This window comes from Helianthus annuus, chromosome 3, assembly GCF_002127325.2.
Source record: "Helianthus annuus cultivar XRQ/B chromosome 3, HanXRQr2.0-SUNRISE, whole genome shotgun sequence".
Taxonomy (NCBI): domain Eukaryota; kingdom Viridiplantae; phylum Streptophyta; class Magnoliopsida; order Asterales; family Asteraceae; genus Helianthus; species Helianthus annuus.
Genome location: NC_035435.2, coordinates 12195078 through 12221853, shown reverse-complemented (window position 1 = coordinate 12221853; position 26776 = coordinate 12195078). Strand labels below are relative to the sequence as shown.

General features: G+C 37.0%; 1 long non-coding RNA gene across 1 annotated transcript; it reads left to right on the top strand.

Annotated features, from left to right (window-relative positions):
- Positions 1–11462: 11462 nt before the first annotated feature.
- Positions 11463–11749, top strand: LOC110927536. Its single transcript, XR_002585705.1, has 2 exons — positions 11463–11595; positions 11691–11749. It is a non-coding gene; the product is annotated as an uncharacterized LOC110927536 (long non-coding RNA).
- Positions 11750–26776: the final 15027 nt, after the last annotated feature.

The following is a 26776-nucleotide window of genomic DNA, read 5'->3' as shown; positions in this document are numbered from 1 at the left end:
CTGAAGATGAGAATTTATCATTTTTTGCTTTTCGATGTTATTTTTACTAAACACATTCCTCCCATCTTCAAGAATCTTTATTTGACTTTGAAAATCTTTTTCAATTTTTACCTTTTCATTTTCTAAATTTTGTTTTTGATTTTTCAAAACATTTTCTGATTTTTTAAGATTTTTGTTTTCTAATGTCAAACTCTCTAAATCCCTCAAGAGTTTGGCATTTTCAGATTTCAGATCTTCACAATTTGAGCACTTCTCGATCGTTTTTACAGCTTCAGCTTTCGTCTCCACCTTGATAGCTGAAATTTCTTTAACTTGCTCCTCTACCTCTCGAACGATTGCCTCAGATTTTAATTCTACTTTATCATTTGCTGCTTTATTCTTTCGGAGTTCAAGTTCTCGTTCTTCAATCTTCTCGATAAACAAGCTCAAATTCACGTCTAAATATATCTTCCTCAAATCTAACAAATACGTTCTCCACATATCACCCGGTAAAGCATTTCCCAATTTGTTAACCCATTCCTCATTGGTCTTGGTTATCTTCAATCTCACCATCTCCCAATACAACTCGATATACCTTTTAATCAATTCATCAATTGATTCTCCATCGATACCTGAAAATTATTGAACTTATTCAGTGCAATATACATTTCAGAATTCATCTCCGGTATCAAAAGATTCACAATGACGATTTTTCAATCAATAATGAAATTCGGACAAACAAAAGACTATTCGATTGAATATCAAAGATTAAGCAACAACAAATCGAGTGAGGATCTTATTCTTGACAAATCACCTTGGATTACCTGCAAACACACAAGTAAACGATCAAATCAAAACAAATTGACTAAGTAACAGTGTGTTGATGAACCCAATCTAAGACTCGTTGTTGAAGATTCGTGAAAACGTTCCAATGAATGCACATTTTTTTTAAACTTGTTGGTGATTTGGGCCATATTAATCCACAAAACTGACCACTTTATATGATCACAAAACTGACAAAACTTTATATGACAACTTTAAACTTGTGACTTCACGTCCAAAAATAGCTGACACTATTGAACCTTGGGCCGATAAACACAATTTTCTTTCACTTTATTGGATCTTTTATATAGTGGGCGGCACAAATTTATTGATTGGGCCGTGAGTATATAATGGGTCGGTGCAATCAGGTAACAACAACAACCTTAGTGGGGCGGTGGAACACGGGCTGGGATTGGGCCGAGTTTAAACAAGGGGCGGTGATATTAATGGGACGGTAACCAACAGATGTGAATGGGGCGGTGCTTGGGGCGGTTGTAACAAAGCCTTTGATTGGACCCTTATATTATAATGGGGCGATGTAAAGGGGCCTCTTTCAACTATATTTCAGCCGACAACACTTCACTGATAAAGCTGCCCACCCCTTTAATGATGACAGAATTCAATTTATGAGCTTCACATGCAATACACCTGCCATCTTTCACGTGCAATACACTTTGATTGAACCTTTGTTTAATTTGTTTCACGTGCACAACAACAATTAAAATGACGGTGCTTTAAGGGTGCACAATTAGTGGGTCGGTGAAACAAAGGACTTCATATTCAGACGCCGACAACAACCTGTAATGATCAGAACATCATGTGAAGACGATGACAAAAGAGCGAACCACTTTGGAACCTTATAAGCGGACCTAAATGTCAAATAAGCGAACCAAACATTGACGTTTGAGCGGACCTGTTTCTGTTACCCAATAAGCGAACCTGTTCAATTTCTACGAGCGGACCTGAATTGTTCGAATAAGCGAACCTGTATTACCAAATGAGCGAACCTTGCTGATCTGATCGTATGACGCGAATCCGGACCGAAAAACCGCGATTACTCCTAAACGACTTGGAGTTTCGAGCTGAAACTTGGTAGGGTTGTAGATCAGGTCTATACGCACAACATATCCAAAAATCAGACGAAACGGACCATGAAAACCCGTTCAATTTGACGTTTTTCAGTAAAAAACGTAAGAAATGAGTAGAAGATGAAGAAATCGATGAAATCAGATCTGATTTGGCTGAAATCTGGTACGAAAACGATGTGTTTGATCAAGCAATCGAGCTCCTAGCTCTGATACCAATTGTAGGACCGGTTTTGACGCCGTTCAATTGCGTAACGAACGTTTCACGTGCGGAATCCGTGAACGTGCGTGACCGAACACACAATAACGTACTACTAACGTGATTCCATTGAGAAATACGACTTGAACGGTACAAGAATCACGATTACACCACTTTCTCTCTCTAGACTTTCTCTCTCTAGAAGTCTTCTACTTCTTCTACTAAACTCTTTTCCACCAAATCTTACTAAAATTGTGACATAACCTCCTATTTATATGGTCAAGGCAACTTAATGAAAGTTCTCATTAATTACAAGTTTGCCACCTTGCCATTTCTAACTAAATATGACATTATGCGCTTGATTTCTTCCGGCTTCTCACTACGACTCGGATTGACGAAGGCGATAGACAATAAATGCATCAACACAATACACAGCCACCATTTCTGAAATAGGTGGTGCCTTTTGATTCCCTTTGCGATAGTCTACCGGCCAAGGTCAAGCATCACCGGCTGCTACGAGACAACGTTCTCTTTTTACGTGTTCGTGTCTAGCACTCGTTCGTTGTACCTTGGTGTCTCACACGGTTAATTATTAACCACAAGGGTATAATTTTTCTCATCGGTAGATTAATTATTTTATTTACCATATTTGCATGTTTGTAACTATGATCCTGTTCGGTTCACTTTTGGTGTCGACTATTATATTTATTCCGCTGCGTTTTATTAATTATATATTTAGTTAATAAAATATGTCAAACCCGTTTTGATTAAAAGTAAAATTGACACCTATGATCCCCAACAGTGGTATCAGAGCCACGCTTACAACATGCAAATCGGAACCGATCCTTTTAACCGGTTATAGATCTCAAACTTTAACTTGTTTAAAGTTTCAGATCTAAATATTTCTTGGGCAAAAAGTTATTTGGTCAAAAGTTTTATTTATTTTTATTTGACCAAAAGATTGCCCACTTTAATATGATTGTGTTGAATATGTAAATCTGGCCGACCGTTGTACTTGTATTTTGTTATTGTTTTGTTTTATGGTTTTGGCCCACTTTGTGGCTCAAAGTTGTAATAGATTAGGGTTTCAATTCTTGTTATATTTTTATATTATAATATAAAGTTGAAGACTCGAAGACAAAATTGAAGACATTACAGGAATCAAGGAGGTGCTAAAGACAACTAGATGCACTAGGTCCATCCTTGTGGTTGTTGTTACCCCGTGACCCAGTTTGGCCTTGCTATTTGGCTCTAGCAAGATCAAACAAAATGGCCTAAAGATTTACATATTTATTTTTGTTATTATGGTTGCTTTTATCATATAAATTGTTATATTACAACCAACCTAATACCAAACTTTTAAAAGGTGTTTTAAAATGTTCACAATCAATTATAACAAGTTCTAAATTGATTTTTACAACTTGTAAGTATTTGTTATAAAACAAATAGTTTATTTTAAAAATAAATAATAACCATTAGAGGTTTTTTTTTTTTTGAAATTTAACAAGTTTTAACTTTCTAAAACTCATAACTTAATAGTTTTAAAACTATTAACTTTAAATGGTTATACAAGTCGCGACAAACTTAGTTTTAATAGGTTATTTAAAATTAAGTGTCCTGAGAGATGAAAGGGTTCATCAAGATGTCACGACTAAATATATACTAAAATTGGCTCTTACGACCCTATTTGGTAATTATTAAATTAACCCATAATTAAAATCAATAGTCTATGCCATCCTATCACAAGCTACACTTGGAACGTAAAAGCGAACCATCAGTGTTTGGAGCCACAGCACCACACTTGATGTCTAGCATATCCTTCCAAGGTGCAAGGGTTTCGTTGACACATCCGGCCCTTCCACAAGTACCTCTTTTAGGACGACTATTACTTTTTCTTTTCTCACCACATGCTCCAGCTGTCTCGAAAGTAAAAGTCGGCATAGATGAGGCTAAACGTATCAATGCATAGACAAGAGTTGTCTTAGCGGCCTCATACTCGAGAGTTGTGCAATTCTCACAATTGACACTCGTTGTCAGTCTGCCTAGTCACTTACTAGAGTGCATGCCACAGCTGCCTTTACTACTGACATAGCCAGATTCTCATTCCTTGTTCTAATTACTGTAATGGGTCATTAATTAAATAAGGAAATATACATCGAAAATACTAATTAAAATCTCTTTGCTTATGTAACAGATGTCTAATGAAAACAACTCCTTCGTTCTCAAGTCTATACTTGAAAAAGAAAAACTGAATAACACCAACTTTCTCGAATGGCACCGCAATCTGAGAATAGTTGTCAAGATGGCGAAAAGCTCTATATCTTAGATGGCCCAGTCCCTACCGAGCCTGAAAGTAACACTACTGCTGCTCGTAAGGCACTAGAAAAGCATAACGAGGATGCCATTGAGGTAGCCTGCCTTATGCAAGCCACCATGTCTCCTGAACTTCAGAAGAACATGGAAGATAAAGATGCTTATGACATGATCCAGCAACTGAAAGGCATGTTTCAGAAACAAGCCCGACAGGAGCGATATGACACCATGAAGCAGCTCATAAGCTGTAAAATGCAAGAAGGATCGTGTGTCAGTACTCATGTGCTTAAGATGAAAGGGTACATTGACCAGATGAACAAACTTGGTTATCCCCTGCAAGATGAAATGGCAGCGGACTTCATCTTGAACTCTCTCCCTAGCTCGTATGAATGCTTGGGTGAAGACTGTGCCTGAGCTACATGGTATGCTCAAAACGGCCGAGATGAACATTCCACATAAAACCAACCAAGTTCTGATGGTCAAGTCTGGTGGTGTTAAGAAGCCCAACAACAAGAAAAGGGCTCATAACAGCAAAGGCAAGAAAATGGCTGTTGTTGCTGCCAAATCTGTCACACCCCAACCGATGGCGGAAACATCGGGATGAGACGAACAAATTGCTCAAAACAACATAACACTATTGTGACAGTAAATTATTAGATTCATTTCATAAATTGTAAAGTGGGGTACATAGTTCCAAATGAATAAACATAACATTCAACAATAATCAAAAATGCTAAGTGGGTTTCTAATGTCCATCCTAGCTTGATTCTTGTTTTCTTGATCATTCAGCCTGCAATATGTATTAAAATAAAGTCAACAAAAAAAAATGTTGGCGAGTATACAAGTTTTCATACATAGCATAATACGTGTTTAAAATGTTGCTCATATCCAAATGTGAAATACAATATCATATTGACAGTATACTCGAAACGATGTTACTCTACATGTCCAAACCAAAGTTTAACGCAATTAAAGTGTCCAACCCAAAAGTGTACGGGTGGTTTTTAACATAGTTTAACCTAACAATACCCGTTAATATAACGGGAGGGGCGTTTCTCAACCTATAGCGCTACCATTGTTAGGGGAGGCTTGTACGAAGTTAATGAACACATAGTCATGAATGTTTACATTAGCATAACATGTCTAACATGATTAAAATGTATCACATAGGGTAAGGATAGAGTGTGCGTAAAATGTTTGATGTGATTGTGATGTTTGATATAGAATACATATTGCACCCAAAAGTGGAAAATAGAAAATGGGTCATGTATACTCACATTGATTGCGTTGCGTTTTCTTGTAAGTAACGCACGAGTAAGACTAAAATTTCCAAGAGAACGAACGTAATGGATTAACCTAGATATTTGAAATGGCACACAACGAGCTTGTTATTATAAGTTAATTAAAAGTTTCTAACTTTTATTGTTTATGATTTAATTATTTATGTATAGTAGTATATCCCACTATTAATGTTTTAAAAGTCTAAAAAAATGATACGTAATTGAGATGATTAAAGAAATTAACGTTTTATTATAAAGAAAATGAATTAGAGATGCAAGAAGGAAACTGTTAATTAGATTATTGAATTCTAAGAAATAATAATAATAATAATAATAATATAATAAAAGAAAGATGGACTAAGGCTTCAACTGTAAAAAAAAATGAGTTGGACCATATTCTACTAATGTTTAGAAAATAATTCTGTCAACAGCACATGAGGTCGGGTTCGAACCCGTGAACTCTTTGTGTCTTAACAACATCAATTACCACTGATTTTATTTAAAAAAAAATAAATAAGTTGATAACATGGGTCATCTTCTTTGTTATAAAAGCATACATATAAACTGTAAGTATGACATTCATGATTTCTGTTGTTTAAACAATGTATGAAGTCGGATGAAAACAACAGGAGATTAAATGAAATGAACGAGGAAGTATACCGATCAAAGTTTGTCATGAATTCCGTCGAACTCCGGTCGTCTTCTCCGGCGACGGTACGCGTTCCGGCAACATCTCCTTCTCTCTGGTGAAGCTACATGAACTCCGGTGAGTTACGAGTCAAACGAGAGAGAGTGATTGTTAACATAAACTACGATTTTTAACAAAAGATTAATCGAGAATCAAACGGGTAAAGAAAAGATATACCGGAACGATGTGGTCACGAGTTCCGACGTAGATTCCGGTTCCGGTGAACTTGCGGTTGAGCTTAGATGGTTTGCGGGCTTCTCCGGCGGCGGTATGAGTTTCTCCGGCTCCGGCGAGGGTGTAATGTTAATCGAAAGAGTGTTGTGGTGGTGAGGGTGTCGAGATGGTTGTGCGGATGACGTTTATATAGCATGTACATGTCTCGAAATTCATGGAAAGGATTGGTGATTTCCGAAAAAATTGATGCGTGACTTGCATTCGATTGAAATATAGTCCGGGTTCGTGATAGGCATATAAACAGAAACGCGTAATTTATGATCAATCTTCGACAACTCAGGAAGTATGAAAAGGAAAATACAAATTAGGTTCAATCAACAATTTATGGAAATGTCATGCACGATGTTACAGTTGGCGGCAACTATTGTTTTAAAAGGAAAGCCAGTTGTTTGCGTAGTTATTAAGTGGGCACTCAAGTCTTGCACCAAACCTTTAAGGTTGTGCAGTGGTTGGTCTGCTGTTTGCTAGCCGGTTGACCCGGGTTCGAATCCCGCGGGCTACATGTCTATTCTTAATTTTTGGTTTTGTCAAAAGTTACCAACTAACCCCCTTGACTAATACTAACTGTACTAAATGAGTTATTACTTTAATTAACTAAAGCTCATTTTAAAACAAACTAACTAGTTTAAATTAAAAGTTAATTTCAAATTTGCAAATGATTATTTAAATTAATTAATTAATTAACTAAATAAAAATCTTGCATCAGTTATTTTAAATTCGCGCAAAATTTTCCGAGGTTTCAAAGATTAGGATTCGGAATTAAAAACGGGTCGGATTTTGGATATCCATTTTGACGGATGTTACAGTCTCCCCTACTTTAGGAGATTTCGTCCTCGAAATCTAAGTGGAAGACTTTCGAAAAGATGATATCTAAAGATTCAAAAGAAACATAGAATGAATGAGACTTGATCAATAATGTTTAAGGAAAATTGTTTTCATCAATGCGTCACATAGCATGTAGATTCACATAGCATATAAGATGCTCAATTAGTTTCACATAGCATAATTACGAATTTCACGTAGTGTAACATGTAAAATGAAAGCATCATAAATTTAGTTTGTTCACAAGAGGTTATTATTATTTGTTTTAAATTGCGAAGATAGCGTGTAACGTGTCTCCAAGCTTGAAATGAAAGTAACGTTCAAATATAAAGTTTCATTGAGAACGAAAAAAAGTTGGCAACTACCTCCGAGGTAAGGAAATCACCCCTAGCTCATTGGTGAAGTCGAAAATTGAGCGAAGCTAATCGTCAAGGTAAGGAAATCACTCCTATCTTGATGATAAGCTTCCATTTTTTTGTGAATATGAGTATTAGCATGAACATTTAGAAAAATTCACATGACATACTTAGTTAACAAGATTAACGTATCACTGGCATGTGAATAAACATGTCAACCCATCGTGTACCGCAAAGTTGACTACCCAACATCGTCGCAACGAAGAGGGTGTAATGTTGTTGATTTAACATGACCACTAGAATACGGGCGGGCGCTACTCCTATAGCACTACGCATAGTGCTATACATGTTAAGGTGTGGGTTAAAGGACAAGTTCATCACATAAGAATAACCCAGTAATCACGAATCAAGTATACTAGCATGCATGTATTAGATTGAAATGATATATATCGTACAAATGTAAAACACGTGAAAATTGAGATCGCATAAAAGAGATTTAACGTAAAACATGGATTGTCACGGAACGTAACATAAGACTATTCCAAAGTAAATCGAAGTCCTTTTCGAATTAAGGGAACGTGTTTTGGCCTAATAGACAAATACTCTCATCGAGAAGCGATTAACGATATTTGTCCTTCCAGTTACTACACGTCCTTAATCGATTGGGAAAATCGAAACTTTGGCGAGATTGAAAATCGAGGAGTGGGACTAGTTAACAAGATGCGAGTATCACCTCTAACTTGATAACATCGTACCCTAGTGTGGTTGGTACTTATCAAAAGATAAGGGTCCACTAGAATATGAAAAGGAAAACTCCCTTCAAGGTTTGGATATCACTCCTAACTTGAGGGTAGATTTCGGGCAAAAATCAAAGTATAGCTGAGTGAAAATCATCACCAAGTGTGGGAATCACCCTATCTTAATGAATCTTTTCGATTGTGTTACATGAGTGTCTTCAAAGCCTCCAAGTGTATTGTGTTAGCCTTAGGAAAGGCATGTATATTAAGAGTCCAAGAAAGTAGAGGGAAGCAAAGAAGATAGAAAGAAAGTTGTTTTAAGCAACACATACTGAATAAGCTCTTAAACTATAGACTAGGCAAGGCATTCCTAATTCCCTATAGTTATGGCTCTGATACCAATCTGGTATCAGAGTACCCCTACTATAGGCTAGGCAAAAGTAAGGCAATCCTACCTAATTCCCTATAGTTATGGCTCTGATACCAATCTGTCACACCCCAACCGATGGCGGAAACATCGGGATGAGACGAACAAATTGCTCAAAACAACATAACACTATTGTGACAGTACATTATTAGATTCATTTCATAAATTGTAAAGTGGGGTACATAGTTCCAAATGAATAAACATAACATTCAACAATAATAAAAAATGCTAAGTGGGTTTCTAATGTCCATCCTAGCTTGATTCTTGTTTTCTTGATCATTCAGCCTGCAATATGTATTAAAATAAAGTCAACAAAAAAAATGTTGGCGAGTATACAAGTTTTCATACATAGCATAATACGTGTTTAAAATGTTGCTCATATCCAAATGTGAAATACAATATCATATTGACAGTATACTCGAAACGATGTTACTCTACGTGTCCAAACCAAAGTTTAACGCAATTAAAGTGTCCAACCCAAAAGTGTACGGGTGGTTTTTAACATAGTTTAACCTAACAATACCCGTTAATATAACGGGAGGGGCGTTTCTCAACCTATAGCGCTACCATTGTTAGGGGAGGCTTGTACGAAGTTAATGAACACATAGTCATGAATGTTTACATTAGCATAACATGTCTAACATGATTAAAATGTATCACATAGGGTAAGGATAGAGTGTGCGTAAAATGTTTGATGTGATTGTGATGTTTGATATAGAATACATATTGCACCCAAAAGTGGAAAATAGAAAATGGGTCATGTATACTCACATTGATTGCGTTACGTTTTCTTGTAAGTAACGCACGAGTAAGACTAAAATTTCCAAGAGAACGAACGTAATGGATTAACCTAGATATTTGAAATGGCACACAACGAGCTTGTTATTATAAGTTAATTAAAAGTTTCTAACTTTTATTGTTTATGATTTAATTATTTATGTATAGTAGTATATCCCACTATTAATGTTTTAAAAGTCTAAAAAAATGATATTTATTGAGATGATTAAAGAAATTAACGTTTTATTATAAAGAAAATGAATTAGAGATGCAAGAAGGAAACTGTTAATTAGATTATTGAATTCTAAGAAAAAAAATAATAATAATAATATAATAAAAGAAAGATGGACTAAGGCTTCAACTGTAAAAAAAAATGAGTTGGACCATATTCTACTAATGTTTAGAAAATAATTCCGTCAACAGCACATTAGGTCGGGTTCGAACCCGTGAACTCTTTGTGTCTTAACAACATCAATTACCACTGATTTTATTTAAAAAAAAATAAATAAGTTGATAACATGGGTCATCTTCTTTGTTATAAAAGCATACATATAAACTGTAAGTATGACATTCATGATTTCTGCTGTTTAAATCATGTATGAAGTCGGATGAAAACAACAGGAGATTAAATGAAATGAACGAGGAAGTATACCGATCAAAGTTTGTCATGAATTCCGTCGAACTCCGGTCGTCTTCTCCGGCGACGGTACGCGTTCCGGCAACATCTCCTTCTCTCTGGTGAAGCTACAGGAACTCCGGTGAGTTACGAGTCAAACGAGAGAGAGTGATTGTTAACGTAAACTACGATTTTTAACAAAAGAGTAATCGAGAATCAAACGGGTAAAGAAAAGATATACCGGAACGATGTGGTCACGAGTTCCGACGTAGATTCCGGTTCCGGTGAACTTGCAGTTGAGCTTAGATGGTTTGCGGGCTTCTCCGGCGGCGGTATGAGTTTCTCCGGCTCCGGCGAGGGTGTAATGTTAATCGAAAGAGTGTTGTGGTTGTGAGGGTGTCGAGATGGTTGTGCGGATGACGTTTATATAGCATGTACATGTCTCGAAATTCATGGAAAGGATTGGTGATTTCCGAAAAAATTGATGCGTGACTTGCATTCGATTGAAATATAGTCCGGGTTCGTGATAGGCATATAAACGGAAACGCGTAATTTATGATCAATCTTCGACAACTCAGGATGTATGGAAAGGAAAATACAAATTAGGTTCAATCAACAATTTATTGAAATGTCATGCACGATGTTACAGTTGGCGGCAACTATTGTTTTAAAAGGAAAGCCAGTTGTTTGCGTAGTTATTAAGTGAGCACTCAAGTCTTGCACCAAACCTTTAAGGTTGTGCAGTGGTTGGTCTGCTGTTTGCTAGCCGGTTGACCCGGGTTCGAATCCCGCGGGCTACATGTCTATTCTTAATTTTTGGTTTTGTCAAAAGTTACCAACTAACCCCCTTGACTAATACTAACTGTACTAAATGAGTTATTACTTTAATTAACTAAAGCTCATTTTAAAACAAACTAACTAGTTTAAATTAAAAGTTAATTTCAAATTTGCAAATGATTATTTAAATTAATTAATTAATTAACTAAATAAAAATCTTGCATCAGTTATTTTAAATTCGCGCAAAATTTTCCGAGGTTTCAAAGATTAGGATTCGGAATTAAAAACGGGTCGGATTTTGGATATCCATTTTGACGGATGTTACAAAATCTGCCACCAACGACAAACAGGTTGCTAAACCACCCCCTCCTCAGGAGCGTCAGTGCTTTGAATGCAACCAAATGGGGCACTGGAAAAGGAACTGCCCACAGTATCTAGCCAAGCTGAAGGCGAACAAGGCCAATAACATTGGCACTTCTTCAGGTATTCTCATTTATGTTATTGAACTTTTTACTGTCTCCAGCAACACATGGGTATTTGATACCGGGTGTGGTTACCACATCACTAATGTTTTGCAGGAGCCTGAAAAGTGGAGGAAGCTGAAACAAGGCGACATGGAACTCATCGTGGGTGATGGGAAAAGAGTACCCGTTCTTGCAACCAACACATTTCATTTTTCATGTCCTTCTGGCCTTGTAGTTAATTTAAACAATTGTTTGTTTGCACCTGGTATAACCAGAAACATTATTTCAGTTTCCCTTTTGTTTGAACAAGGTTTCAAGTACGTTTTTAATGGTATTTCTATTTCTGCCTACTTGAATGATGTCTTTTATTTTGAGGCTAAACCTCGAAATGGTATTTATGAGATTGATGTTCAAACATGTAATAACATATATCATCTTTCTAAGCGTAACAAAGTTGGTATTAATGAAACCTTTCTATGGCATTGTAGACTTGGCCACATAAGTAAGGCACGCATAAAATGGCTCCAATCCAAGGGGATTCTTGAATCCACTGGACAGGACTCCTTTAATGATTCCGAATCTTGCTTAGCTGGCAAACTCACAAAGCGTCCCTTCACTGGTGTTGGTGAACGGGCCAATGGTCTGCTAGGACTCATTCACACTGATGTATGTGGCCCTTTCAGAACCATGACAAGAAACCATGAAAGATACTTCGTTACTTTCATCGACGATTATAGTCGATATGCTTATGTCTATATTATGAAGCATAAGCATGAAACTTTTGAAAAGTTCAAAGAGTTTCAAAACGAAGTAGAAAACCAACTTACTAGAAAGATAAAAATACTTCGATCAGATCGAGGTGGCGAATATCTCAGCTTAGAGTTCCTCAATCATCTCAAAGAGTGTGGAATAATTTCAGAACCCACACCACCTGGCACACCCCAACTTAATGGCGTGAGCGAGAGGAGAAATCGAACCCTACTTAATATGGTTCGATCGATGATGTGTAGAACTAACTTGCCTCACTCCTTTTGGGGTCATGCTCTTATGACTGCCGCCCGCATTATCAATCTGGCTCCGACTAAAAAGGTAAACAAAACCCCATATGAGATATGGCATGGGCGTAAACCCGATTTGGAATACCTAAAGGTATGGGGATGTGATGCATACATCACAAGTGAAGCTGATGATAAGCTCGATCCTCGAGGCGAAAAGGTTGTTTTCGTCGGATACTATAAAAGAAGCGGATATTATTTCTACCATCCTGATGCAAATGTTATTTCCATCAAAAGGAATGGGCACTTTCTCGAGGAAGAACTTCTTAATCGAGGAACTGGAAATAATGTGGTTGATCTTGAAGAAATTCAAGAACCAACAACAACCGCCGATGAAGTCGGAACGTCTGAACAACAAGAAATTGTTGCTGATGAATCAGACATGAACACAGGCATTCGCAGAAGTAGCAGGACTCGTAAAGAACCTGACAGATACCTTTGGCATCTCGAAGGTGCTGAAGTCTTGGTAGTAGATGAGTCTAATGATGAACCTACTAACTACAAATCTGCTATCTCAGATCCTGAATCTGCGAAATGGCTGGAAGCCATGAACGCTGAGATGCAATCTATGCGTGATAATCAAGTCTGGGACTTGGTTGAGCTACCCCCCGAATCTCGGGCAGTAGGGAGCAAATGGGTTTTCAAGAGAAAAACCGATATGCATGGAAATGTACACACCTTTAAAGCACGGCTAGTTGCGAAGGGTTTCACTCAAACTCAGGGTATTGACTATGATGAAACCTTCTCGCCCGTTGCTATGATCAAATCGATCAGGATATTGCTTGCCATAGCCGCGTACTATGACTACGAGATATGGCAAATGGATGTCAAAACCGCTTTTCTTAATGGGCATCTCTCTGAAGATGTCTATATGGTTCAGCCAGACGGTTTTGTTGATCCAAAATATCCTAACAGGGTGTGCAAGCTGAATAAGTCCATTTATGGACTCAAGCAGGCGTCTCGTAGCTGGAATCTTCGTTTTGACCAAAAGATCAAAGATTTTGGTTTTGTCAAAAATGAAGATGAGCCTTGTGTTTACAGAAAGGCTAGTGGGAGCACTATATCATTCCTCATCCTGTATGTGGATGATATACTGATCATTGGAAACAGCGTCCCTATGCTTAACGAAGTTAAACACTATTTGGGAACTTGTTTCGCAATGAAAGATCTTGGAGAAGCAGCTTATATTCTAGGAATCAAGATCTATAGGGATAGATCTAATAGGCTTCTTGGGCTAAGTCAAAGTACATACATAGACAAAATGATGACACGCTTTAAGATGGAAAACTCCAAGAAAGGAGGTGTTCCTATGACTAAAGGTACTGTGTTGAACAAATCGCAATCTCCTTCAACGGACATTGAAATTAAGCGAATGGAAGGAGTTCCATATGCTTCAGCGATTGGTTCTATCATGTATGCTCTGTTATGTACTAGACCTGACGTCTCGCATGCTTTAAGCATGACTAGTCGTTATCAGCAAACTCCTGGCATTGCCCATTGGACTGCTGTTAAGAACATTCTGAAGTATCTGAGAAGAACTAAAGATATGTTCTTAGTGTTTGGAGGTGTAGAAGAAGAGCTCACTATAAGATGTTACACTGATGCTAGTTTTCAAACTGACCGAGATGATTCTCGCTCACAATCAGGTTTCGTATTCACTCTAAATAGAGGAGCTATCTCATGGAAGAGCTCCAAGCAGAGTGTGGTGGCGGATTCAACCACCGAATCTGAATATATAGCCGCATCAGATGCTGCAAAGGAGGCTGCTTGGATGAAGAAAATCATAACTGACCTCGATGTGGTTCCAAGCATTAAGAAACCCATCGAGATATTCTGTGATAACACAGGTGCTATTGCTCAAGCCAAAGAGCCCAAGTCTCATCACACGGCCAAGCACATTCTAAGAAAGTTCCACTATATACGGGAAATTGTGGAACGTGGAGACATCATGATAAGCAAAGTGGACACAGATCAAAACCTAGCAGACCCGTTTACTAAGCCCATGACTCGGGACAAGCATGATCAGCACATGGGTGCTATCGGGCTTAGATTAGCTAGCAGTATGTTTTGATTTAGTATTTGGATGTATGAACTTTTAACAGTTGTACTTTTGAATTCAATTTTGATTTACTGGTTAAATGTAATTTTGAATCTTATAACTGTGTTCGATTTTAATACGTTTAATCCGTGAATCTTGCATTCTAAACTATCCGTAGTCGGTCAGACTCGTGGGAACGATTCTGAACTAAGACTATTCTGACTTTGGACTCAAGGTGTTGACTTCCAAATTCACAGAACTCATTGAGAATGACGTTGGATGTAACTCGCATCAAATCATCTTCATGGATCTTAGTCATAAGATGCTTTGATATTGGTATACTCATTTAGTATCCTTTGACCTGAGATACATATTAGAACTTCCGTTTACCAAGGATTATTCTTTGATTACTGTCAACCGCTGTCGCGTAACTGCCAGTCATAAAGGCTTTAATTGGGAATAGTTCTGAAGTTCAGTGGGAGTTGTATGTAGTCGATATGGGATTCTGTACTCTTACATGATATGTAACAGTTAGACATTGTGGCGCCCTCGTTGATTCAAACTGGTGAAGTGTAAGGCCTTACCCAAACTTACTGTGTGTTTGTTCGGACCACTTTGACTCTAGATCGAGAACAATAATAATTGAACACCATATGAGAATGAACTTAATCCATGTCTCATTGATTCAATTTATGTCTTTTACAGAAAGGATGAATGACAACAATTACCATAAGTCTATTGTCTTGCAATAGTAAGTTGTTACTAATGGGAAGGTGTTTTGGTTAATGACTTTAAAGTGTCATACCTTGTTGGGGGCAGTCATGTGCAGCTAGAGCGCCGCTGACTGTCTGCGTTGAGGATTTTATCAAAGGCCGTCCAAGTGGGAGATTGTTGGATTTATATGTACGGGTTCGATAAATCAACGCTGCTGACCGAGCTATGCCCGTAAGAGTTGCACCTTGGGCAACGAACATTAAATCCACTTAACTCGATTAACTGGTGATCACGAACAATTAACGGAACGAAATATATAATTATCTAAAATAATTATATATCCACGAAAAACAGGATTTATTATTTATACGGGCTATAAATAATATAATGTTTAATTACTTATTTAATTAAACTTTGTTTTTCGGGCTTTGTATCGCATTTGGGCTTGTGCTAGACGTGTCGGGCTTTAGTGGCCTAAGAGATGATTAAAGATGATTACTAGGGTTATTATTATTAACCTAGAATAGGAGTTGGCCAGAAAGTCCAAATTTCCTAAAAAGTGTAAAAAGTCATAAAACACTATAATGTCAACCATAAAACACACCAAAAACCCACAAATAATATGATGAAGATTACTAAAACATCATGTATGTGGGTTTTGTGTTGTGTTTTAGATGTTAAGGCTCTGATTGTGGAATGACAAATATTATTGTGTTTTATGTTGTTTAGCATTGTGTGTTTTATATTCATAGTTCTACGATGGTGTGTTTGAAGTTTTATGGACTATTAGAGTTTGAATATGGTATTTTAGTAATATTCATTCTATTATTTGTGAGTTTTAGGTGTGTTTTATGCCTGAAATTATTGTGTTTTATGACTTTTTACACTTTTTAGGAAAAAAACACTTTCCGTAGGATCCTCACTCTATTAACCTAATATATACATTATATTACTCTAATCATCAAAACATGTGTTTTTACACTTCTGCCGTAATCAAAGCAAACAAAAGAATTCCTTTTGTTTTGAGATCAACACAAAAGAAAAAAAACCTTCTTTTCTTTGCAATACACAGCCGCCATTTCTGAAATAGGTGGTGCCTTTTGATTCCCTTTGCGATAGTCTACCGGCCAAGGTCAAGCATCACCGGCTGCTACGAGACAACGTTCTCTTTGTACATGTTCGTGTCTAGCACTCGTTCGTTGTACCTTGGTGTCTCACACGGTTAATTATTAACCACAAGGGTATAATTTTTCTCATCGGTAGATTAATTATTTTATTTACCATATTTGCATGTTTGTAACCATGATCCTGTTCGGTTCACTTTTGGTGTCGACTATTATATTTATTCCGCTGCGTTTTATTAATTATATATTTAGTTAATAAAATATGTCAAACCCGTTTTGATTAAAAGTAAAATTGACACCTATGATCCCCAACAATAAGATCGATAGAGAAGGTCTGACCAGCTAAGAACGATAGGAATAAGAACGATAGGAACGATGAATTGGTAATGATCCATTGTATTTCCTCGTCAATTCCATTATCTCGTCCATTCTATTACCCCATACAACAGACCATAATTGATGTTTTATCTAATCATTGTGAGATGAATCCGCAACCAACAACTTTGTATATTCTGTTAAGACGTCGGTTTGGTTATTTGATTATCAAAAGTTGAATGATCAGTGTATTTCAACTATGACAAAAATAATGTTATAAAAATATGACCAATCAAATGAACAAGAATACAAGATATATTTGGGTGATGTTTGAATAGTCTGGACAACTCGGTTTGTCGGTTAAGTTTATTAATCTTTTTTTTTTGAACGGCAAATTTGGATCACTGACGGACCACTGGAGTATCATTGTGCCACCAGAGGAACCACCCGATCATATCCATCTCCACTAGGCATAATGCCACACCAATTCAGGAGGAAACCCAATAAACTAGGGCGGGTCCCTAATGGAGGTGTAACGATTCAACAAAGAGCCACCAATCATATCAAACACAAGTATAATAAAATACCAAATTAAAAGAAATGTATCGTTTGAAAGTTAAACCAAAACCAAAGTACTGAGCGGAAGCATAAAAGTATCAATGTGTAATGTATCAAAAGCAAATTAAGATAACTGTTTATTATGACCACAACCACTCCAGCAGCATCAGACAGCAAGCTCCCAAGTTCCTTCAGTAATCACCTACAAGCATGTAAACAAGTGTGTCAGACTACGCTGGTGAGTTCAAGGTTTGCGTTTGTTTACCAAGTTGTGTTACCGTTCAAGTGAGTAAAACAGTTTGCAAAATGATATGTTGTTTGTTGTTATGATGTTTGCCGTTTTGATGTTTTCGATGTTGCTCATGTTAGATACCCTAGGGAATGTGCCCATGTGTATCCGGGGAGTGGGTACCCCTTAACGACCGTTTGCTATGTTGCCTTCGTTAGATACCCTAGGGAGAGTGCCCATATGTATCCGAGGAGTGTGCCTCTAACAACCATAGCCATACCCAGATAATTAGTTCACGCCCGTCCTTACGGCCCGGTGTGAGGTTTCCCACCTAATAGCGCTATCAACTAATCACCCCCATTGCCCTCCAGGCAATAACCAAAACCGATTAAGTTATTTACCCAATGTTTTCCCTTCCAAATGTTTACCAGTTGTCCCAAACCATCGGGACGCATGCTTGAGAAAATGCAATGAACTCACCTTTGGTTTGCTCGGTTAGACAAGTTACTCGTTAAATAAGTTCAATACTCACGACCTAGAAGAGTGTTTGGTAATGATCAGTTTTACAGTTTGTTTACACATAGCTCACATCAGTGGTTGTCACGTATGGCACGTATAACAGTTAAGCAACTATTCAAGCAAGAACAATGATTATTCAAACAGTTGATCCAATAGTATCGAGTAGCCCAATCAAATTACAATGCCCGATCCAATCAACAATCCCAATCCCAACCGGTCATGAACCCAAGGAATTTAGCTAATGTTCTCCCTATCCATATATAAATACTTGTTAATGTTTTTTTTGTTATGTATAGGGTTCTGCAGTTAAACAGTGGTTTTGTTTAGGAACATGGTCTTCTAGATGGGTCTTTGATGATACATATATATTATTTAACTAATATTTAATAAAGATGTTTGCTTTGCTGTACACCATTACTATTTTATTATCATTTGATATTTAATATTTGATTTATATCAATAACAATAATTTATCCTCTAAAATCTAAATCTAGTAATAATTAAAATTGTTACTTCTTTGGTGACTTAATGTGTGCGGGCCTGATATTAAGTAATATGTTTAAAAGGATCTGTTTATTTGAACCCTCTAACACACCTTTTGAGGACATTATTTGACCTCTCAAAACACTTTTATTAATGAAATATATCCTTAAAGGGTGGTTTCACCCAAACCATTTTAAAAGAAAAAAAAAAATTATACCATTAATAATATATTATATCAGAAGTATCTTCAAATATGGAGTATAACAAATTTTGAATTCCAAATTTAAACCACAATTATAATGTTACTAGACAACTACATTACATGATACAAAATTAATAAATGAGTCAGTTTTCCTCCTCTATTTTATAACCATACTTAAAGTTTAGAACTTGCAGTTCTAGTAAAAGAGAACCCGAAGTTCTCATACAATATACATTTGAAGATTTTTTTAAATGTCTTATTCTTTCATTTGTAGAAAATATGTCGAACTTATCAAAGCTTGAATTCACCGCACTTGACATCTCGGGTAACAACTACCTCCCGTGGACTCTTGATGCTAAAATTCATTTGACGGCAAATAATTTGGGGGAGACAATTATTGATGGTAATCAAAGTAAACCTCAAGATAAAGCAAAAGCCATGATATTCCTCCGCCATCATCTTCATGAAGATCTAAAGCGGGAATATCTAACTGTTGAGGACCCTCTTGAATTATGGACAAACATCAAAGAACGTTTTGACCACCAGAAGTTGGTCTTACTCCCCAAAGCCCGCTATGAATGGATTCATTTACGACTACAGGATTTTAAGACCGTCAGTGAGTATAATTTTGCCCTGTTCCGCATTACCTCTGAACTTAAATTATGTGGTGAGAAAATTACCGATGAAGACATGCTTGAAAAAACTTTCTCAACGTTCCATGCCTCAAATATGCTCCTGTCGCAGCAATACAGGGAACGTCAATTTACTAAGTATTCTGAATTGATATCATGTCTTCTGGTCGCGGAGCAAAACAACAAGCTCCTACTACAAAATCATCAATCGCGACCTGCCGGTGCAAGCCCATTCCCTGAAGCGAATGTGGCCAATTATCAAAGCGGACGAGGTAGAGGTAGAGGCCGCGGCCCCAGCAGAGGTCGTGGTCGTGGTCGAGGACGGGGATATACATGGCGTCGAGAGTCCCAGAACACTAAACATAGCGGTGGTGAATCGAGTCGACACAATACGGGGCGACCTTCGAAAAAGAAAAGTAGCGGGAACCAAAACAATATTTGTTACAAATGTGGGATGTCAAATCATTGGTCCCACACATGTCACACCCCTAAACACCTCGTTGAGGCATACCAACGCATGATGAAAGAAAAAGGAAAGAATGCTGAAACTAATCTGATTGAGCATGAACCTTCAGCCACGATATCAGATGTTCATTTGGATGCATGTGATTTCATTGAAAATGTTCGTGATGTTTAAACATATTTAACGTACCTTTTATGTTTTACTTTTCACACTATGACCTTGGTATTTGTTTTGGTTTGAAACTCTTGCAATGTTTTATTTTTACTTCTTTGCATTAACTTTTATTTATTTTTTTATTTTATTTATTTCCTGAAGAAATATGCATGCTAGCTCCAGTAGAGCTATTATTGGTGATGAATGTCTGGCAGATAGCGGTAGTACTAACACTATTCTAAAAGATATGAAATTTTTCTCTGAGTTGTCTCCGGCAGAGACACCGATTAGTACTATATCTGGTGTCAGTAACCTTATCGAAGGCTCCGGCAGAGCACACATAACATTATCTTCGGGTACCAAATTAACTATTGAAAATGCATTATATTCTAGTAAATCCAGGAGAAATTTACTTAGCTTTAAAGATATTCGGAAAAATGGTTACCACCTAAAAACAATATCTGAAAATAATATTGAATATCTTCAAATTACTTCAAACAAAAATGGCCAAGAAACAATTGTTGAACAATTAGAAGCCTTATCCTCTGGATTATATTGTACTAATATCAATCCTATCGAATCATACATGGTGAGTAACCAAAAGCTGTTAGATAAAGACACATTCAATATATGGCATGACCGTCTAGGTCACCCTGGTAGCATAATGATGAGACGAATAATCAAAAGTGCAACCGGGCACCCTCTTAAAAACTTAAAAGTTTTGCTACCACAAGATTTATCATGTGCAGCATGCTCTCTGGGCAAACTTATAACTCGGCCCTCACAAACTAAATTGATACATGAAACCCCATCATTTTTAGAAAGAATCCAAGGGGATATTTGTGGGCCTATTCATCCTCCGTGTGGACCATTCCGTTATTTCTTGGTCTTAATAGACGCATCCTCAAGGTGGTCACATGTGAGCCTTTTATCTACTCGAAATGTAGCATTTGCCCGACTTTTAGCTCAAATCATACAATTGAGAGCCAATTTCCCCGATAATCAAATTAGAAACATCCGGATGGATAATGCGGGAGAGTTCACATCTCAAGCTTTTAATGACTATTGTATGTCAATCGGGATCAATGTTGAACATTCAGTACCTCATGTTCACACACAAAATGGTTTAGCTGAATCTCTGATAAAACGATTACAAATAATCGCTAGACCACTCTTAATGAGATGTAAATTACCATCTTCTGCATGGGGTCATGCTATTTTGCATGCCGCTGCACTGGTTAGATTGAGACCAACTGCTGATCTCGAATACTCCCCATTGCAACTGGTCTCTGGACGAGAACCAAGTTTGTCCCACCTTAGAATTTTTGGTTGTGCGGTATATGTACCAATACCGCCACCACAACGTACTACAATGGGACCCCAAAGAAGACTGGGTATCTATATTGGTTTTAACTCCCAGTCCATAATTAAATATTTAGAACCAATGACGGGAGACATGTTTACAGCACGGTATGCTGACTGTCATTTTGATGAAACAATGTTCTCAGTCTTAGGGGGAGATAAGGACAAAGAAAGACTGGTAACACAAGAAATAATGTGGAATGCATCATCGCTATCAAATCTCGACCCCCGAAGTGGTCAATGTGAATATGAAGTCCAAAAGATCATACATTTGCAAAGAATAGCGAATGAATTACCAGATGCATTCACAGACACGAATAGAGTGACAAAGTCACATGTACCAGCATCAAATGCACCTGCTCGAATTGAAGTAATCCCAGAAGCGATTACTATACAACGAAAGCGTGGGAGACCAATCGGTTCCAAAGACAAAAACCCACGGAAACGAAAAGAGCAAAGTAACGCAGTTGGTGAAAACTCACAAAAGATTATAAGTGAAACCCCAGTAGAGGTAAATGTCCCAGAAGAGACAACTATGAATCCAGAGGAAAATGAAGTTTCAGAAGAAACACCGGTACCGAACGATAATGAGATCTCTATTAATTATGTACAAGATAGTACAATGTGGAACCGGAATAAAACACGTGTTGATGATATATTCGCATATGCTATAGCAACGGATGTAATCAATGAAAATGATTACGTACCTAAAACTTTAGAAGAGTGCATGCACAGAAATGATTGGCCAAGATGGCAAGAAGCCATAAATGCCGAATTAAATTCGCTCGAAAAGCGACATGTTTTCGGACCTGTAGTCCGAACGCCCATAGACGTCAAACCAGTAGGTTATAAATGGGTGTTTGCAATAAAGAGAAATGAAAAGAATGAGATTGTACGATATAAGGCTCGACTTGTAGCTCAAGGGTTTTCCCAAATCCCAGGAGTTGATTATGAGGAAACGTATTCCCCTGTAGTGGATGCGATAACCCTTAGGTTCCTAATCGGCCTTACAATCTCTGAAGGACTTCATATGAGACTAATGGATGTCGTCACCGCATACTTATACGGGACACTTGAAAATGACATCTACATGAAAATCCCAAAAGGATTAAAATTGCCTGAAGCATTAAAATCAACACCTCGAGATATGTGTTCTATAAAGCTTCAGAGATCTTTATATGGTCTCAAACAATCTGGTCGTATGTGGTACAATCGACTTAGTGAATATCTCGGAAAAGAAGGATACAAGTCTGATGTAATCAGTCCATGTGTTTTTATAAAAAGATCACTCTCAAATTTCACTATAATAGCAGTCTATGTTGATGATATCAACATCATCGGATCTCCTGAAGAGATAGAGAAAGCTGCTCAATTGTTAAAGAAGGAATTTGAGATGAAAGATCTTGGTATGACAAAATTATGTATCGGACTACAATTTGAATATATGTGCAATGGCACATTTGTCCATCAATCAAACTACATCCAGAAGATGTTAGTACGTTTCAATATGGACAAAGCACATCCGTTTAGCGTACCTATGGTTGTCCGACCGCTAGATCCACACAAGGATCCTTATCGCCCTCAAGAAGAAGGTGAAGAAGTACTTGGTCCAGAAGTACCGTACTTAAGCGCGATCGGTGCCCTTATGTATCTCGCAAATAACACAAGACCTGACATTGCATTTGCAGTACATGTACTAGCGAGATACAGTTCGAATCCAACACGTAGACACTGGAATGGTATAAAACATATATTCCGGTATATTTGCGGGACACAAGACTTAGGTCTTTTCTATCAGAAAGATCAAAAGTCCCAGCTTATTGGGTATGCTGATGCCGGATATCTATCAGATCCTCACAAAGCAAAATCTCAGACAGGTTACGTATTCACATACGGTGGCACAGCAATTTCTTGGAAGTCAACTAAGCAAACACTTACAGCAACATCATCAAATCATGCCGAATTAATAGCACTATATGATGCTGGTCGAGAATGCGTGTGGTTAAGATCAATGATTAATCACATACAAGAAGCATGCGGATTAGAACAGATCAAGAAGGAGCCGACAATTGTTTATGAAGACAATGCTGCTTGCATAGCTCAGATCAGAGAAGGTTATATCAAGGGTGATCGAACAAAGCACATCTCACCAAAGTTCTTCTCAACATATGACTTGCAGAAAGAAGGGGAAATCGATGTTCGTCAGATCAAGTCAAGTGAAAATCTAGCAGATCTGTTCACAAAATCTTTACCTAGAAGCAGTTTCGAGCAGTTATCACACAAGATCGGTCTTCGTAGATTGAAAGATGTTTGTTGAATTCAGGGGGAGAATTATACACGATGTACTCTTTTTCCCTTAACTAAGTTTTGTCCCACTGGGTTTTCTTAGTAAGGTTTTTAATGAGGCAGCATAGCTGATCCAGTAGTATCAGTTTATTTATTGAGGTCCAGAAGTACCTATTTAACATCATCCTGAAGTATGTGGTTAAATTGTGTATAATTCTAAATGTCTGAGGGGGAGTGTTATAAACCAGACATTTTAGGCCCAACCCATTACTTATGGGCTTTAGGGTTTATGGTTTTATTTATCTATATATTGTATTGTTGAATAGAATGAATGTGCAGAATTCAGTTTTATCCCTAATTCTCTCTGGTTTTTATCACGTTAGAATACAAATTAAAATTAACTTATTTTACATAAACAAGAGAAAACATAATATTTAACAATTGTTTAAAATTTAAAAACGTGAATGAAACCGTTATCAGGAATTTGTTGTAATTGTTGTAGATCAAATGAAATGTGTCTAAGCAACTAAGAAGACATCTTTAATATTTTATTTTTTTAACTTAATGACTTAGGTGAAAGTGTAAGAGTCAACGTGAGGTTAACCCACTTGATAAAGACCCTTACCTTTTAGATGGGAAGTTTCGGGTTCAAACCTGGACAAAGAGAGTATTTTGTATTATTTGGTATAAAGTGGAGTAGAGTAACTCAGTAACATTTACCGTTATGAAAGTGTAAGAAAAAATAGTGGTGTAAGGATACTTTTGGACTAGGGGTTTTCATGAGCCGGTCTGATCCGAGTGAGGGTCTACTCGTGCTCGGATTGAATTACAACCGATCCGATTCGATCGAATTGAATTTACAAAACCGAGCACAAAAGTGATGCTCGTGCTCGGATTGAATTTGAATCGAGCGGATCGTTTTCGCTCAGTTTCTCAGTACCGAAATTAAAATATGTGTAACAACACAAAAAAAAAACTGAAATCAAGACTATTACAAGACTGCATTCAACAAAAACAAATCCTCACTTAGTTAAAACATGTCCAGCACCTTACTAACAAAAGCAATACATAACTAAAATGATGATCCGTATAAGTTAAACTTGAGCAGCAGCGAAGTATGTGGCAGGAGATTAGGTGCTCATTTGAATTTTTGGGAATTAAGGTTACGTTTTGGTATTGAGTTGGGCTAGTATGTTTCTTGGCTTTTAATTTTTCTTGGGCTACTTATCTATATAACTATATATATAAATCTTTAAAATATATAATATTTAAATTAATTATTTAATAAAAATAATTCGAGCAAAACCGAGCAATCGACGAGCGAGCGGACCTTTGCTCATGCTTGTCTTGTTTTCAAATTGAACTGAGCCGAGCGGCTCATTTACAAACTCAGCGGGAATCGAACAAGCATTTTTCGGGCATTTTTCGAGCGATCCTCGATCGTCGAACAGTTTGGACAACCCTATTTTGGACTAGTCACTAGTTAGGTCATCCGTAATGGTTAATGCCCCCTAATGGACATTTTTCACTACATCAATATCATAACGCCCCTTAAAAAGTTGTGTAATAGTTAACACCCCTTAATGCCTTCATTCCGTCATTATTTCCATTTTTGTTTTTCTTATTGGGCATTTTACTAGAAATGCTCCTCCCTCTTCATGCCCTATAAAACTCACGAGGGTGGTGTTGGGGGCATTATCAAGCCACTTTACAAAGGGTCGTCTTCGAAAATCACAAACAAAATTTTGGCCCCGTGCGAGATAAAAAATTTAGGCCCTAATAATGATTTTTAGCTAAGTTTAGGAAGTAATTTATATACTATAAATAAGTAACTTTCCTATGCATATAGTGTTGTACTATATGCTTTGGGTACTTTTCAAAAAAAAGTTACAATTTTAGTTTTAACCTAAATTTTTAAATCTTTTACAATTTTAACTTTACAAAATTGTAACCTTTTACTTTAAAGTCAAAATTTTTCTTATTTTATAATTTAATTTCACAACTTTTTTACATTCAACTTTGTTCTCTTATACTTTTCATCTTTCACAAATTTTCGTTTTAGGTTTCGTACTAAATTCTGTGAGCTACCACAGAGCAACGTGTGTGTGGTTCAACGTTTTTACGTTTCGTTCATAATTTTGCGAGTTAACACGGCGCAACGTCCATGTGTAGTTCAAGGTTTTACATCTATTGTTTTTCATTTCATAGGTTTGTCGCAACGCATGAGTCATTTATCGACTTTGTTATTTTTTATATGTTCTGTCTTTCGGTTTCTTGCAATTTTAACCTCACAAAAATGATTTTTTACCTTTTTAACCCAACATTTTTTATCTTTTGGAATTGAACCTCATAACGTTTTTACTTTCAATTTTGGTCTCCTATACTTTTCATCCATTCCAAATTTTCGTTTACGTTTCGTACTAAATTATGCGAGTTAACACAGCGCAACATGCGTGTGTTATTCAACCTTTATACGTTTTGTTCATAATTTTGCGAGTTAACACGACGCAATGCCCATGTGTTGTTCAACGTTTTTACGTCTATTTTTTTTTTCATTTGACAGGTTCGTCGCAACACATGGGTCCTAGATCGATTTAGTTATTTTTTTAAATGTTCTACATTACGGTCTATCGCTTCGTTTTAACACGCCACAACTTCAGCGTTGATAGTTGTTGACGGTTACGTGGCATTGGTGCTATTTGACATGCTTTTACGCCCCGCCGCAACGCGCGGATGTTTAATTCTAGTTTATTAATTAAACGGGAAAAATCTAGTTGACTAAGCATTAAATGCCACTGACGAAAAACAACCAAAAAATAAACTAAAATAAAGAATTTGGAGATGTCTGGATTAGAACCCAGGTCTCCTTTTTATTTATGCAAGGCAGTAACCATTAGTACAAATGCTCATTTATGTTATTTATTGATTCAGTGCATATATATTATAACCTGTACTATGTAAATTCTATACAAAATTAAAAGATTTGGGCCCTCAGAGGGTTTTGGCCTTGTCTCGTTGCCACCCCACACCCCCTACGGGTTAGCCCTGACTTTACGCATCTATAATA